This window comes from Manis javanica, chromosome 8, assembly GCF_040802235.1.
Source record: "Manis javanica isolate MJ-LG chromosome 8, MJ_LKY, whole genome shotgun sequence".
Classification (NCBI taxonomy): domain Eukaryota; kingdom Metazoa; phylum Chordata; class Mammalia; order Pholidota; family Manidae; genus Manis; species Manis javanica.
This window is the reverse complement of record NC_133163.1, coordinates 61,582,108-61,598,266: the sequence shown is the minus strand read 5'-3', so window position 1 is coordinate 61,598,266 and position 16,159 is coordinate 61,582,108. Positions and strand designations below refer to the sequence as shown.

Below are 16,159 nucleotides of genomic sequence, written 5' to 3'. Positions count from 1 at the left end.
TCGCTCTAATATTTCCAAGACAAATACACAGCTAACCATATTCAGCTTTATATATATATATATATACAAACACATATACATATATAAAAGTCATACAGGAAACACTCCTAAAGTTTTACATGGAAACCAAATATACTGAATTTGAATACAATGAATATCATAAGTGTGAAAGGGGATCAAATTGCTTCCTTGCACTGAAAAAGGAAAATTGTAAATCTGTTAGAACATATATCCCTGGTAATAAATTGTGACATTCTTATTGTGAAAACCAGAAGTGCACCAAACTACTTATACTATAGAATTGTCTCAGTAGCCAAGATAGAATATTACAAAGGAATTTGGCACTAAAACAAAAACAACAGTTGTTCAAGGGGAAATAGTATAATTAAATTATTTGTTTGAAAATTGTAATGATAAGATGCAAGTCACATATTCCAGATAAATGTTTTGGCAGGGTTCTGTTTTCCACTAAAATTTTCCAAGGACAATCCTAAACTTGCAAAATCTGAGAAGTGGTCTGAGTGGATGTGGTATTCAAGTAAAGCATTTCACAGCAGATTGTCTGAATACTTCTCACAGAGAAATGCTCTCTCACTCCTGAGAAGCCCCTTCTCTGCCCATTTGGATGTGCAAGCATGTGCTTACTCCACTAAATAATTGGCTATACAGGGAAACATGCTTTGACAGCTGTAGTTGCTCCAGCTTGACTACTCTTGGTTCTGTTGGACCAGTGACAAATGCCACAGCTTTTTAATGGTCTGATCCCTGGGACTTTCATCAGCCAACACCCTATTTTTCAGAGCTCTTAGGTGTCCTCTGAGACTGCCCAACAAACACTGCTGCATTATGCATCTAGTGCTTTTGTTACACTTGCATTAAAGAGCACAGGCTGTATATTGTCTTGTATTTTTCCCTTTTATACAAAAATAGTAAATAGGGTGAAAATCTTTTAAACTAGAGAAACAAGAAGTGTATGTTTCAGCATTCATTTCAGCTCAGGTTTGACAACTGGTAGACTGATATGGTCCTTGTACATTTAAAGCAACATCTAACATCATTCCTTTACTTACTCCTTCAGTTAGCACTTACATAATATTGCTTTGGTACCAGGCACAGAGCTAGATGCTAGGAATACAAATACCAATGTGACATGATCTCATATCTTAACAGAGGGGACTACGAGAATCTAATAACATTGAGATACGAAACACGCACATTATATGTCCTACAGACACACACATGCTCATGGCACATGTGCACACATGCACACACACACACACAGTTCTAGCCACTGTCAAGGAAAAGACTGGTTCATTCCACCTGGAGATGTAGAACAGGATTCACAGAAGTAGTCACATGTGAGTTGAGTCTTAAAAGATGAGGGAATTCCCCCAAGGAGATGCTGGATGAGAGTTATCATGGCAAATATAAATAGTGTCTATACTGCTTAGCACAGAACATTAAACATCAGAGAAAGGAGGCTTAAAACTATACAGCTTCCTCATCTGTAGCTACCTCACTCCTGGTAGGTCAAGTACCAATCCAGAAAAGTCCTATACTTAGAGTCAGATTGCCAAGGTTCAAATCCTGGCTCTCTCTGTAACTCGTTTATTGACCTGAGTTTCAGGTTCCTGCTCTGTAAAATGAAGGTAACAATGCTTCTTTCATGGGCTTGTTGGAAGGGTTAAAATAGAAATGTGGTAGAGAACAATGCACAGCACATACTAAATGCTCAATGCTGTAGTTGCTAATTATTTTTATTGCTATTAGCATTATTAAATGTAGTTATAGGTCATCTTTAGGAAATAATAAATGACAGTCTCACGCAGACAGAATGCAGCAGAGTCAGCAGATACAGCAGATTCTCAGAAAGGTAGGGCAGTGTCTTCCATGAAAGGCCTCCTGTATTACGCAAGGAGTCTGGACTCAATCTCAGCAGCAAAGCAGAGCCATGGATGGTCAGAAAATTAGTTCAGCACCTGCTAACAAACCTACACTGTCAGAAACCTGCAGTATAGGAGAGTAACTGGTGTCTTTTGTACTTTTCTGGGGTCTAAGGCAGGGGAGGCATTTTGCCATCTTTGGAAACTACCAAGTTGGGAGAGATGGTAGCAGTTTTTATGAGGTGCAGACAATAAGGGGATATATTATCTGTACAGAATTTTTTGAATTTACAAACTTTGGCTTGATTTTTATTATCACCATGCCCTGGCAACTATGAACAATATCAGTGATAAAATAAGTTATTTTCTGCTGGGCAAGCCACCCTCTCCATGTGCCATGACTTGGTAGTTGGTTTTGTGAAATTTGAGAAGGATTAACAAGCACTGGGAAGCTGGTGGCCTATTAGTACTTCCTGACACAGTGGCAGGGGTTAATGCAGGAGCAGGAGGTGGGCCTGAGGAGAAAACAGTCAAACAGAAAGTTCTAGTGGGGCCAAGTCATTGGGGTGGGGTGGAGTTTAGGGCATCTCCATGGGGAACAGGTCAAAGAGGGAGGCACAATCAAGGAGATCCTGGGAAAAAGAAGCCAAATAACCCTGGGCAGTGAATGATGAAGAGGATGATACAGTGAAGGCTTAACAGTACAGCTTCCTTACCATTGGAGGTCAAGTGCCAATCCAGAAAGGGGCAGCCCAGAGGCTTTTAGCAACATCAGTGTCACCTTGTTGGAAATGCAAACAATTGGCCCTCACCTGGACTTGCTGGAACAAGTAACTCTGGAGTGAGGCCCAGCCATCTGTGTTTTGACCAGCCCTCCAGGTGATTCTGATTCACACTGAAGTCCTGAGACTCAAAGATCTCCCCATCCGAGGAACAACTTCCTAAAGATGGCCTCTGGGTTACCGTATCGTATTCTGTTGCCTCACTGGGTATTTATGGCATTTATCACATGTCAGTGTTTGTGCTTATTAGACAGCAGACCACTGGGTTCATTCCTTTGTGTGATCCGATGGTTCTCAATGGGCATAAAGGGTGATTTTGTCCCCCAAAGGGTACTTGGCAATATCTGAAGGCATTTTTGGTTTTCATACTGGGAAGAAGATGCTGCTGTTATCTAAGTGAGTAGAGACCACTGATGCTGCTAAAATATCCTACAGTGCCCAGGACAGACTCCCCACAGCAAAGGATTAACCAGCCCAAAGTGTCAAAAGAGCCGAGGTTGAGAAACCCTGGTTAACCTTACAAAGAAAAGAGGTTTCTTTAGGATCCCTGTTCAACTGGGGGAAGGAAAGAGCAAGGTGGGGAAGTCGGCACCCAATCTGGTGCCTGTGAACACCAATTCCCACTCGTCTAGTGAGGAATGTTTACTGATTGGTGACCGACTATGTTTATTGTTGGTCCGCAAAGGAAGTAGGAGCTTTATGACCCTAACCAGGAACTGCTGGCTTTGTTTGCTCTCCCTCTCCTGAGCTTGTCCCTCTGTATATTGTTTCTACCCTGACTTCATTCTTTGATTTCAAAGCAGTCAGGCCAGTCTGATCTGGATCTAAGGCTTGAGTCCAGGCTGCTCTGACATAGACTGTAAGAAGATGGAGGGGCCTTAGAAATTGTTAGGTTTGTAGCGGGTGTTGCAGGGCCAACTTTGCTGACATACTGAAACCAAGATACCTTCCTTCCCTAAGCTGGGCAAGGCCAGTAGAAAGGGGGCCATGGCACTGCTGAGGAGACATCTGCAGACAGGGCTGCACCAGGTGTGTGTGTGTGTGTGTGTGTGTGTGTGGTGTGTGTGTAATGTGTGGAAGCCCTGGGACCCCCACACCCTGGTGCATGGCCGGGGCAGCACAGGTAGGCACATAGGGCTAGTCGTTGAGCAACAGGGCTGCACCAGGTGTGTGTGTGTGTGTGTGTGTGTGCAATGTGTGGAAGCCCTGGGACCCCCACACCCTGGTGCATGGCCGGGGCAGCACAGGTAGGCACATAGGGCTGGTCGTTGAGCAACAGGGCTGCACCAGGTGTGTGTGTGTGTGTGTGTGTGTGTGTGTGTGTGTGTGTGTGTGTGTGTGTGTGTGTGTGGTGTGTGTGTGTGTGTGCAATGTGTGGAAGCCCTGGGACCCCCACACCCTGGTGCATGGCCGGGGCAGCACAGGTAGGCACATAGGGCTAGTTGTTGAGTGAATTCAGTGGGGATCTGAAAGAGTCAGGAGTTGGGTTTAATTGTGGGGTAGAGCAACAGGAAGGAGACAGATTCGTGGCAACTGGAAGCCGGACACTGGAAACATTCCACACAGAAATGTGGACTCAGATGGAAAGGACAAATGAGAGTCACATATACTTGGCTTTTTTTTTTCTCAGTAATTTGGGAAGAGTTGTCCACTGTGCTGTCCACGGAAGCTTGCTGCTGGTTCCAAAGGACGTTTAATTCCTGTGAACAACTCTCGGCATCTTGTTACACAGTGATTCTGCTAGACCTCACATTTCCACGGGGCCTTTTTGAATTTACCACTGTTTGACGACTCTATACTGCACTCTGGTATTCCAGTGGAATACAGTTCTATTTTAATTTTAAAGGAAATTCTTTGTATTTAAAATCTAAAGTGTGCTTTGTCTTACGCCCGGGGTCTATATGGGCTTGGGTTGGGTCTCCAGATTTCTCGTCCTCAGCTGCAGTGCTGACCTGCTACCTGAAGACTCCTCTGGAGGACAAGACCGACCCTAGAAGCTCACTTCCTATAAGACGCCGAGTGAGTGAGAGGCCCTCGGATGGAAACACCTCTCAGGCAGCTCCACGGGAGTCTCTATTTAAACAGGTGACCTTGCGGAGGTAGGCTCCAGATCCCATTACAGGCTACCCGGCGCAGAGGCAGATTTGTTTTTATGAGCTCTCCAGGCACACATCGGGGGCCAGGTGTAAATATGGAGAAAACTTGCTGAGACCTTGCTCTTTTACACATAATGTAAAGAAAATAAAATTATGTAGAGGCTTTTCGAGCATAACTGCCTATCAGTAAGTGAAGTGTCCAGTGAGCAGAGTGGTCATCATGCAATTCAAGTTTTAAATTTGCTTCACCTAGGATAGAAAAGACTATCAGCTTTTATAGCCCTCCTGCTTCCTTCAGGAAATGGTAGAAAAGGAAAACAGCTGCTTGTATATGAAGCAGTGTAAGGGTCAAATATTGCTCTGCCCAGCGTGCTGACATCACTTAACTCTCCCCAGGAGAGGGGCACTGGCGTCATTTCCTGGGCTGGCCAGCCACAGGCCTGAAGATAGGCCGGCTGCGGCTCCCATTCTGTTTCTCCTCTAGCACCTACAGGTCAACAACTGCAGTGAACACTGCAATTAAAACCCTAAAACTTTGTTTTTATTGGCTTTTTCAGGAAAATTTTTTTTCACAATTTATGAAAACAATGTATCTAGTAAGTTAAAATGTGAATGTGAATTTCAAACTTTGCAGTCACTAGGCTAATCATTAGTCATTTGCAGTTGACAAGGAGGGTTATATTTTGATACCTGGCAAAAATCAAGCAGATTTCACAGAATTTAGAGGTGGGAAATGAGATGGAAAAAACACCCTCTTTTTCCCTAGGAGGTCCCATGAAGTAACATTTGCAAACCACTTTTCTCTCCATGGAAAGGAACTGCCGGTGATTCAGGTCTGTGATGTCTCTCCATCTCTGACTGCTGGACACCCCTTCCCCACTCCGACGGCCGCCAGAGCCTTGTAAGCACTGGCCAAAAACTCCAGCTCAGAAGGTTCCTAGAGTGAACCTTTGGGAGTTAGGAGAAAGAGATAAATAACTTCTCAACCTGATGCTTTTAACAAGAGACCACCATAAAGTTTTGGTGTCAGTTCTGAAAATATTTTCTGAAACATCATAGAGTTGTGGGAGAAAGGAATTTTAGAATGACAGAATCCTTAGTTCCTAACTTCTCCATAAAATTCCAGATTTTCTTCTGTCCACTATCTATGACCATTTTCTTTTGCATAATGCGATCAAAATATGGAACCCAGAGTTTGTATTTTCTGATCCCTGACCTCTCACAGGTGTTCTGGCCCATTTCCTGAGAGTTATGTTTGATTTGGGAATGCTTCTTTCTTTTCTCCCATTCTCTTGCTACAGCTTGAAACCTGGAACACACGCATACAAGACCATATCTCCCTGTGCTACCCACAAAACACTCCTAAATGTTCTCTCAGAACTTGGCAAGCATCTGGACAGGGACAGTTTTCTCACACTCAGGGAAATCAAACGTAAAACAATCGTTCTTTTCCAATTCTTCAACCTGAGGTTAAATTTCAGGCTCACTTTTTTTTCTTCTATGTAAACCTAACAGTTTTCCTGTTTTAGTATTTAAAGGAAATCAAATAAATAATCTACCTAGATTTGCAGTATTTAACAAGAAAATAGAAATGCTAATTTGGAATTCTTCAGGACCAAACATCAGCAAAAAGCCAAAAATTATTCCAAGATTATTTCTTCAGAAGCAGTGATTAACAAATGCTTCCCTCTCCTTCCTTTCCCTCTCTCTCTCTCTCTCTTTCTCTCTCTCTCTAATTTCAGGAGAAGAGACTAGAAAATATTGCTTTTGGAAGTAAAGCAGTACTGCTGTTTTGAAATGAAGCTAGAGCCCTGCTTGATACTCCTGCTCTGTAATCCTGGTTGACTTTGAAGGAGAAGAAGCTTAAGACACCAAACAAACCCTGATAAAAAGAGAGGTTTCTACACTTTTTTAAATTCAGTAAGAGGTCAGTTACTAAGCGAAGAAAAAGAACTACCCTGAAGAATGCAACGGGCTCTCCCTACTCCATCTGGTATTATTCATTAAAAAAAAAACTAGCTTCATAAATTGTGTAAGTCAAAATAAGATATGTGTACTAAAAACATTTTCTTAGGGAGTGTCCAGGCTGGCCTCAGGAAGTCCACTGGTCCAGCATCATGCCCACCAATCCACACATCACTGAGGGTACTGAGTCCTTCTCTTCCTAGTCTCATTGGGGGTGGGGGAGCATGTCATCCGTGCATTGGACTGGAAGAAAAGTGTGAATCTTGGCAGAGGAGGGCAGACAGGACTGAAAGCTCAGTTATTCCAAGTCCAGATGACAACCTCTCCATGTCAGGATCAATAGAGGGGCACTGGTGCAGAGGTCCTGGGAAATTCACTGACACAGAGTGAATATAAGAATATCGTTTAATTCTCTGTGGCATAAAGCTATAAACCACAGGTTAAGCACTGAAGAAAACAAAACTTATGCTGTATAAAATTCCCAGAATATGTAGCCAAAGAAATGTGTGAATTCCATAAAGTATGTGAACTGCCCTTGTGTGAAACCTGGTTTGTGATTAGAGCAAAGACAGGCTTAGTGGTTTTGTTTGTGTCTTCTTTTTCCAAATTCATAATTTGAAAATACACATTATATTGTTTTCTAAGCTACATTCACTGAATAAGTATTTATTGAGCACCTACTTTGTGCCAACAGTCTTCTAGACACTGCATACATATATCAGCTAACAAGAGAAAGAAGGTTCCTTGCTTTTAGAGGCCTACATCCCAGTGGATGTGGACAAACAGTTAATAAGTACACAAATAAATCAACTTGAGGAGATAGGGACACAGAGCAATGATAATAGGGTGATGAGAGAGAGGCACGGGAGACCACACAAAATGAGGCACCAGGGGGACCCTGAGGGGAGATCACTGCTGCGCCAAGGCAGGAAGGTTGAGAAGGAGCCAGGTATTCTGGGAAGAGCGGGTACCAAGCATACAGGTCCTGAGACAGGAGAGTCTGGCATTTTCAAGGACCGAGGAAATCCCCATGGTGGATACAAACCAAGAGCACGTTATTTTTAAGCAATGAAAATGTGGCTTTGGAAACACAGAATTTCAGATTGGAAGAACCTCCAAGATCTTTTTGGGGGTATGCCCTTGACTTCCAGGTGAGAAGTCAAGTGCCAGAGCAGTTGTTGACTCATACTGCTGGGCCAACAGTGCTAAAATAGAACACCGGTCTCCTGTCTTCATCCTCCTGTACTATCCATGGCCTCTAAGAGTTGATGTGTGTTAACCACATTCTCCTTGGATACTGAAAGCTTGTCCACAAAGGGATCATCTCTGCTAACCTGTCCTTTTGGAATGAAAATAGGTCTCAATTCTAAAGCTCCCACTTTAGAACATTAAAAAATAAAAAATCAATCCTTGTTTTTCTTATGTGTACTTGTTACTTTCAGAATTTAAAAGGACACAAATATAGAGATAACTTAAATTCCGAAGCCTGTTTTTTTTCAGTGTTCAGTAATACTGAAATAGATCTGACAGACTTTTAACCGTGATGTTTTTCATAAAAAAGAAAAATACATATCCCAGATAGATTTTGATTACCAAAAATTGAGGACATGAAGTTTAATTTTGGATTGGTTTTGCTATAAAAGGAAAGTATGTAACCTATTAGCTACTCTCAAAGTTTCACTGGAGAAAATATTATTCAATAACCCCCAAATGGGAAACTTTTATTCTGTAGGAACTTGGCCCTGAGTATGTAGAATTGTGTCCAGAGAATATATGCGGCTCTATTTATCATCTTGCAAACTTCTTCATTATGTCAAAACTAAATCTCAGCTGTGCCCTGACTGCAACACAGGCTGTTTTAGCCATCACAACGGGAATATTCTGAGAATTAATCGATTTTCTGGGAATGTTAAAGAATTTTATCAATTTATGGTCAAGGTTCACAGTTCTATTACATTATCAGCCTTTTTTATGTTTGTCTAAAGAAATTGATGATTTTTATTCTTGCTTAACAAAGAGGAAAAACAATCTTCTAGAATAACCATGATAACCATGTTTTCAGCTGTGCTACAATCCCAACAATTTAGATTTCATTAGGCTCCATTCCCACTACATGCTCAACTCAAAAGCAGCTTTCCCATGGGCACGGTCTGAGGTTCTAAGGTTCATCTCACAGCTAGAGCTTTCTCTTCTCAAGCAGCTTCTTTCTCAACACTTTCAAGTTTTCTCACGCTACAGGAAGAGCCCAACTAAGTATCATAAAGTCTCCTCTATGGCCTGTGACTTTCAAGGAATATTCCAGCCCTTCTGAGACAAGCACCTGCCCTTTTTATAGATGCAGCTGAGGTGCAAACACCTCTGATGAGACAATTTAATTTTCACTGGTGGCAGACTGCTTAGAGCTTAACTAGAAATCATTTAAAATAAAAATAAGTACTATAGCCAAATAAATAGCAAACATTTTCAACTTTTGCTTTACTTCCTGAATTTAGAGCTAGAGCTTATGGCAAAGAGCCTTTGAATGGTTACTGGAAATAGGCACTAGTTCCAAATTCATCACCCGCAAAAACCTGTACTTAAAATTGAAGATTATCTGAGACAAGTTTATGATTACACAAAAAACACATTAAAAAATCTCCATTTGTTTTTAATTCAAAATAATCCCATGTCAGTTTATTTTATTCTTACATTTTATAGTCATATTACATTCTAATAACTCCAAATTAGAAAGTAAGCCATGGCTACGGCAAACTCATTATAGGAGAAGCTGTGATGGGCATTGGATGAATAAGTAGATTAATGAAGTTGCTGAAAATTCAAAAGCTAGTGGCATAAAACCCTGGATGGGGGGTGGTCAGGGGGAGGAACAGGAAATAGTCTTCATGCTGATGCTCATTTTAGAAGTAATTCACTTTCCCATGACAAAGATAAGAGAGCCATTTAAGAATTATTTACCTTTCAGCTTAAAAAAAAAGATGTCTGGAGAAGCCCATTGCCAGGCATGAAGAATGAATGCATGAGCGCATTTCCCTCCCATCCTCTGGGCTGGGCTCAGCATGGGAGACGCCTTGGCAATTCAGCAGAAGGGAGAGAGGTATCAAAACTGAACACACCTTACCTTATTAGCTAAGGGAGATTCTTCTAAGCCCATTTAATTAACTGAGGAATAATAGTCACTTAATTCAAATAAACACCAAATCTTTATTTTAAAAATTTAGACAAAAACACAAATTAAGGAGAGAGTAAACATTTTACAAAAGTTCCACAATATGAGTCACAAAAATAGAATGCTCCTCTTGGGAGTGATTTAAAAAAGAATCCCATTTACAAAAGAAAGAAAGAACAAAATTAGAAACAACAATTCAAGATTATAAAGTGAGTTACAGCTGATTTAACATAATTGAACTTTGTTATTTTATGTGAGAGGGGGAATGACTGGACATTTTTTAAAGAAAGGATTTTCTCATTAATAAATCTGAAAAATAATTTAGCCTATGGTAGCAAGATAATTCTGCATAAGTTCTTTGGGACCAATTCCTCGAGTCCCCTCCCCACCCAATGCCTCAAGAGAAACAGGTCCTTAGCATTCTCATTCTTTTTGTCTTTTTGGCATTCTCATTCTATCTCTTATACATCATTATTGGACCACTGGAGAAATGATTAAAACTGTTCAGTAACAGCCCAAAGCACTCCCTTTGGATAAAGAAAGTATTGTGACCAGCCCAGTCTGGGGCCTTACGTTCAGTGGGAAGGACCACCAAATGTGAGGGAGGGACACGACTTTCTGCTATGTACCTTTCTGACTTTGCCACAGTTCTGACACAGCTCTTGTTATACCAAAGAGAGGCAGAACATTGTCGAAGTAAAAATTCCAGAAGTCATATTAATGAAATCTCTTCATGGGGTCACAGGCTATCACCCTCAAATCTCTTTCTCCAGAAAGTGAAACTTACATAGAATGGAGCCACATGCACTATTTTTAACAGTACACAAATTAGGATTATTTCCTCTAGTTTTAGGGTCATCAGTGGTTATATTAGCCTATTATATTAAATCAATATATAAATGTAGGACCTTTTAAAGTTTGCCATGAACTCACTGGCATTGATGGATTTAATTTGTAATTAAGCACTTAGGTGGGAGCAAATGGCATTTTAAAGTACACATTTATTCACTTACCATATATTCACTGCAGCTCTATGATGTGCCACATAGAATATAGTTGATTTTTGCCTCTATCCCTTCCACATATATTATCCATCTTGTACACTGTTTCTATTTGATTATGTTAATAAATAAATCTTTAATGATGTCTGCATGGAAAAGAATGACATAATCAATGCTGAGTTGCGGTGTGCCCATCACCCAGTAGTTCTTGCTTTGGCTCAATAACTAGAAAAAGACATTTCAGTTACGGAAAATAAATCCCAGAGAAACCCTAATGTGGTCATGCAACTTCAAAAGCAAAGTTGAAGTAACACTCACATGTATTTGGGGATTCTCTGACTATTTTGTACCATTATAGGTTACTCTTGATAGATTTAGCTACATGACAAAGTCCCAATAAAAGTAAGGTCTATAAAACTGCAGTTCTACTCCTTGTTTGCTATACTTCAGACACATTTTCTCCATGGTTAGAAACAAGCCATGACAGTGGTCTAGCCCTGAATTTCTATGCATGGTAAGAAATCAGGCATAACCACGGTCTAACCCTGAATGTGATTTTAATGTTTTGTACCATGGGCAAATCATTAACATATGGAAATAACCCTCAGCTGCTCCGTTAATTTTTCCAATCCTATAGACTCTACTGCCTCCACTCTATACTCTATCCTAACTTTTCCCACTGTTCCCTCCCCATTTTAAAAGGATTCCTTTCTTTTTTTTAAAGGCTCTTTTCAGGGAAAACATCCTTCTTTCCTTGTTTTCGCCCTGCTGTTCTGTTGGCCCCAGTGGCTGTGGAACGTCCCCCGTCCAATCTCTAAATTAAGAGTTCATTTTCAAGTTCCCGGCTGTCCCTCCCCCTCCCAGGAAGGGAAGCTGTGGATGCTCCCCAGGCCCCGGCTCCTCATTCTGGGCTAGACTCCCCACAATGCAACCTCTCACCACAGCCCATCCTCTGAGTTCTCTTTTTAATAGTTTGTGGTGGGCTTCTGCTTCTAAATCATTTTTACCCACTGGAGCCATTTACCTTCCCTCTGAAACAACCAATGCTCATTCCTCACACATCTCCTGGCCTTGATTTTTGCCCCTATAATCTGACTCAGTAGGACAAAATGTGTCTTTTCTGGCTGTAGATATGTATTTCCATATCACTCTCCCAAAGCACAGAATAAACTTTGCAATGAAACCTCTGTCCTTCTACTTTCAGTCATCGCTAACAAAGTAGTTTACATGAATGAAACCAATGAGAAGCACAAGTTAATGAGATGTTTAATACACACACACACACACACACACACACACACAGAAAGAAAAAAAAAGGAATTCTTTATATGAAGACTTCTTACAAACCTGCCTATAGCCTATTCAGCAGTGGTTCCCAAAGGCTGACCCAGTGACCAGTCTGGGCTTGCTGCTTAAGATTCACCCACCTGGGTGTTAAACGTAAATACTGGCAGGCCCCACCCATCAGGTTTCAGATTCAGCAGGTCTGGGGTTTGGGAGCCACCGATAGAGAGTGTAAATCAATCTCAACAGTTTGAGTAAAAGCCCCATAAGCACATATATAACAACACATGGATGCCAAGTTTTCAACCCATGTGAGTCTTTAGAATTCACACAGTGATTAATATGTTTTGAGAGAAGTATGATAAGACTTTTCAGTGCAAGTTAAGTCCTGATGGGGAGAAGAATGAAAGCCAAGGAGTGTGCTGGCCTGTCCACTCACCAGCAGCCTGTGACTCTGGGTCTAGAGGGAGGTGTGAGAATGCTTCTTCTCCCTTCTCGGCTTCCCCAGCACCCACCAGAAAATGAGTCTTGCAGCTAGCTATGTGACAGGACATGCTTTTAAAGGATCAGTCCTTACAGGATCAGTATTTATTTAGTTTGCATCTGATTTATGCCCCATTCGAAAATGAAAAACAGAAATGATGAAAAATGACTGGGGGGCAAAACAGAATGAACACCTCCGTAATTCTTTCTGAAGCACAGTGAACCATTTCCCTTCCTGGGAATAGAATGAAATGGGTATAAGCTAAAACCCCCGTGGTCTGTGACTTTGAGAAGTCTTTGAGGCTTTTGAAGGACACATTTTCCACACTGGTACAAACCTTCAAAGATAATGTAGTAAAAGTGCCTCCCCCGCTAAGACCCTGCTTATTTGCAACTGTGAACCCATTCCAAGCAATAATATTCTTCTTGCCAAGGAGCCACTGACCACCTCTCCTTCCCCTTCACGAAGTCCTTTCCTTTGCATTTCAGACCTGTGCCGTCTAATCAACTACTGGCCACATGCAGCTATCTATGAGCATTTGAAATGCGACTGACTGTTCAGTATCAAGATATTCTCTAAATGTAAAATATGTATCTGGTTTCAAGGATTGTGTACAAAAAAAGAACAAAGTTCATTAAAAATTTTTATAGTGAGTAACATGTTGCTATGAAAATTTTTGGGATATATGAGGTTAAAGGAGATCTATTGTTAAAATTAACTTTATGTCTTTCTTTTTACTTTTTAAAATGTGGCTTGTAGAAAACTTAAAATTTTATCAGTGTCATGCATTTGATTTGGATTAGCCAGGGGTGCTTAGAGAAGTCCAGCAGTCTGCTTTCCACAGTAGAGCTTGGCACATGAGCCCCCAGAGCACCTTTGACCCCCAGTGCTCATCAGTCTCTACCCCACCCCCACCCCCCCACCCCCGATCTTGGCACACCTGCTGGAAACCCTTCCCCACTCCTCCAAAACCCAGTCTCGGGAACTCCACCACAAGCTTGGGATGTTTTTACCCACCATCCTATTAAGTAATTTCTCTCCTTTTATTTCAACCCTTTCATGAAATTTTAACTTTTTTAATGAAGACAACACGCTGCATATTATTCATTTTCTCAAATTCCATTTTGGCAGTAGAAGGCAAAGGTCTATTATTTCTGATTGTTACCAAATATTTGTTTATTCGTTTATTTACCAGCATTCACTGGGTCCCTCCCGGAGGCCTGGCACTGTGTTAGCCATGGGGGTTACCTAATAACATCAGCACAGAGCCTGAAAATGATATGTGGAATGGTGTCAACAGGAACACACACACTAACCTGATGCTCTCCTGCTCCAAGACCCAGAAGGACACTCTACTTGCAAACACTCTCTGAGAAAGGACTTAAATGCAGTGTTCACATAATACTAGTCTTCCGGCTTGAAAACTTGAAACCGCCTGACTTCATATTAAACATTTCCCCTCTCCCACGCTGTGTTCTCCTTCATGTTTCCCTGAGTACTTTATAAACTCCATTCATCTTTGTAGTCCTATTTCCTTTGCTGGTGTAGTGTTGACCACCATCCTTTCATATATACGTGTATGTGTGTATATATGTTACATATATACTCATTTAATTCTCACAATAATGTAACAGTATTATTGTTCCTATTTAAAGATGAGGAACTGAGGCACATGGAAGTTAAGTAACTTACTTGGGGTTACACAGATAATAAGTGAAGAAACAGGATTTGAACCAAGGCAGCTCAACTCTAGAGCCAGCATTCTCAACTACTAGGTCATCTTGTCTCAAGGAGAGTACAAATAAACCACAAGGACCATGTCAGTTTGAAGCTGCTAGGGTCAGCTGGTGCCAAGGGAGAAAAGCCACCCCAACATGAAGCCTGTATAGGAAAGGAAAGCTTAAGGGAGAGAGGGAAGTAGGAAAAGAGAGACAGAGAGAGAATACAAGAGAGAATATCAGAGCAATATGAGATCTTACTGATTATTTTATTTGAATCACTGGAGAATATGAAGATAGAAGCTATCTGTGGTGTTCTGAGCTATTCAGGTAAATAGGGTCTTTCAGCATTTGTAGCTATGGGTTGTCAACCAGAGGGGCCTCCCACATTTGCATGCAAAGTTCTTTGCATATAAGCAGAACTATAAGAAAGCATATGCATGTCTCTGTGGAGAATCTCAAAGGAGACCTTGATTGTGCCTGTCATGTGTACAGCATTTTAGCCAAATCTCCTCTGCTAAAATCAGGTGGGGACCCCTAGAAAAGACAGTTGTCATGTGGCTAGCGTATGGTTACATTAGGTATATCCTTGGGACTACACTTGATGGAGCAGAATAAGCTATTTCCTGTATATAACCAAGTGCCAGAGTACCTAAAATTTCTCTGAAAGATTTATCAATAATAACTTCAAAGTATTTTTACAAATGCAAAGTGAGTTCCTACTGAACATACTAATTGAAAATGCATGCCTGCAACCTAAGTGTCCACTGATAGGTAGACTGATAAATAAAATGATATATATATATATCTATACACACACACACACATATATATGTGGTATGTGGTACATACACACACACACACACACCTCATACAGAGGAATATTATTCAGCCATAAAAAGAAGGAAATTCTGCCATTTGTGACAACATGGATAGATACGGGAGGCATTATGCTAGGGAAGTCAGTCAGACAGAGGAAGACAAATACCATATGACCTCACATATATGTGGCATCTAAAAAGAAAAACAAATAAACTCTTAGATGCAGAGAACAGGCTGGTGTTGGCCAGAGCCTGGGGATGATGGGTAAGCAATATGGGTGAAGGTAAGTCAAAAGGTATAAACTTCCAGTTATAAAATAAATAAGTTCTGGGGACATAATGTATAGCCTGGTGACAAAAGTTGATAATACTGCATTGTATATTTTGAAAGATGCTAAGAGAGTAGATCTTAAAAGTTCTCATTATAAGAAAAATTATTTTGTAACTATGTGTGGTGTCAGATGTCAACCAGACTTACTATGTTGATCATTTTGCAATATATACAAATATTGAATCATTATATTGTACACCTGAAACAAATACGTTATATGCCAATTGTAACTCGACTAAAAAAAAAAAGGAAATGCTTACATTAGCTCTTTTTCCAAACCTCACTAAAATGACAGTCTGTTAGTCTTGGTTCTGTTTGTCTTCAGACCTGTTTCTCACTCTTCCATTGTTCTTCTCTGCAGTACTATGCAGAGAGACTGCCCTCTGTGAGGCTGGGATTCCCAGGCTTCCACAGGCTCAGCAAATAAGAGCTCAAGCGGCAGACCAAAGAGTTGAGGTGAAGGGAGAAACCAGAGGCTCTCTCCCCTTCCCTGTCTGCCCCTGGGCTCTGGTAATACCACCACCTCCCTTTGTCCTACCAGATGGGATAACAGAAGCTATAATTTATGGAGTGACATAAAAAAGATAACAAAAAATAAAATCCTGTGAAGGAAAAATTTGGAAATACA

At 40.9% G+C, this 16,159-nt stretch overlaps 1 protein-coding gene across 3 annotated transcripts in view; it reads right to left on the bottom strand.

Annotated features, from left to right (window-relative positions):
* The window catches only part of SLC25A21 (solute carrier family 25 member 21), a 459,850-nt gene that overhangs the window by 159,014 nt on the left and 284,677 nt on the right, over positions 1 to 16,159 (bottom strand). The gene's annotated exons all lie outside the window — the stretch shown is intronic.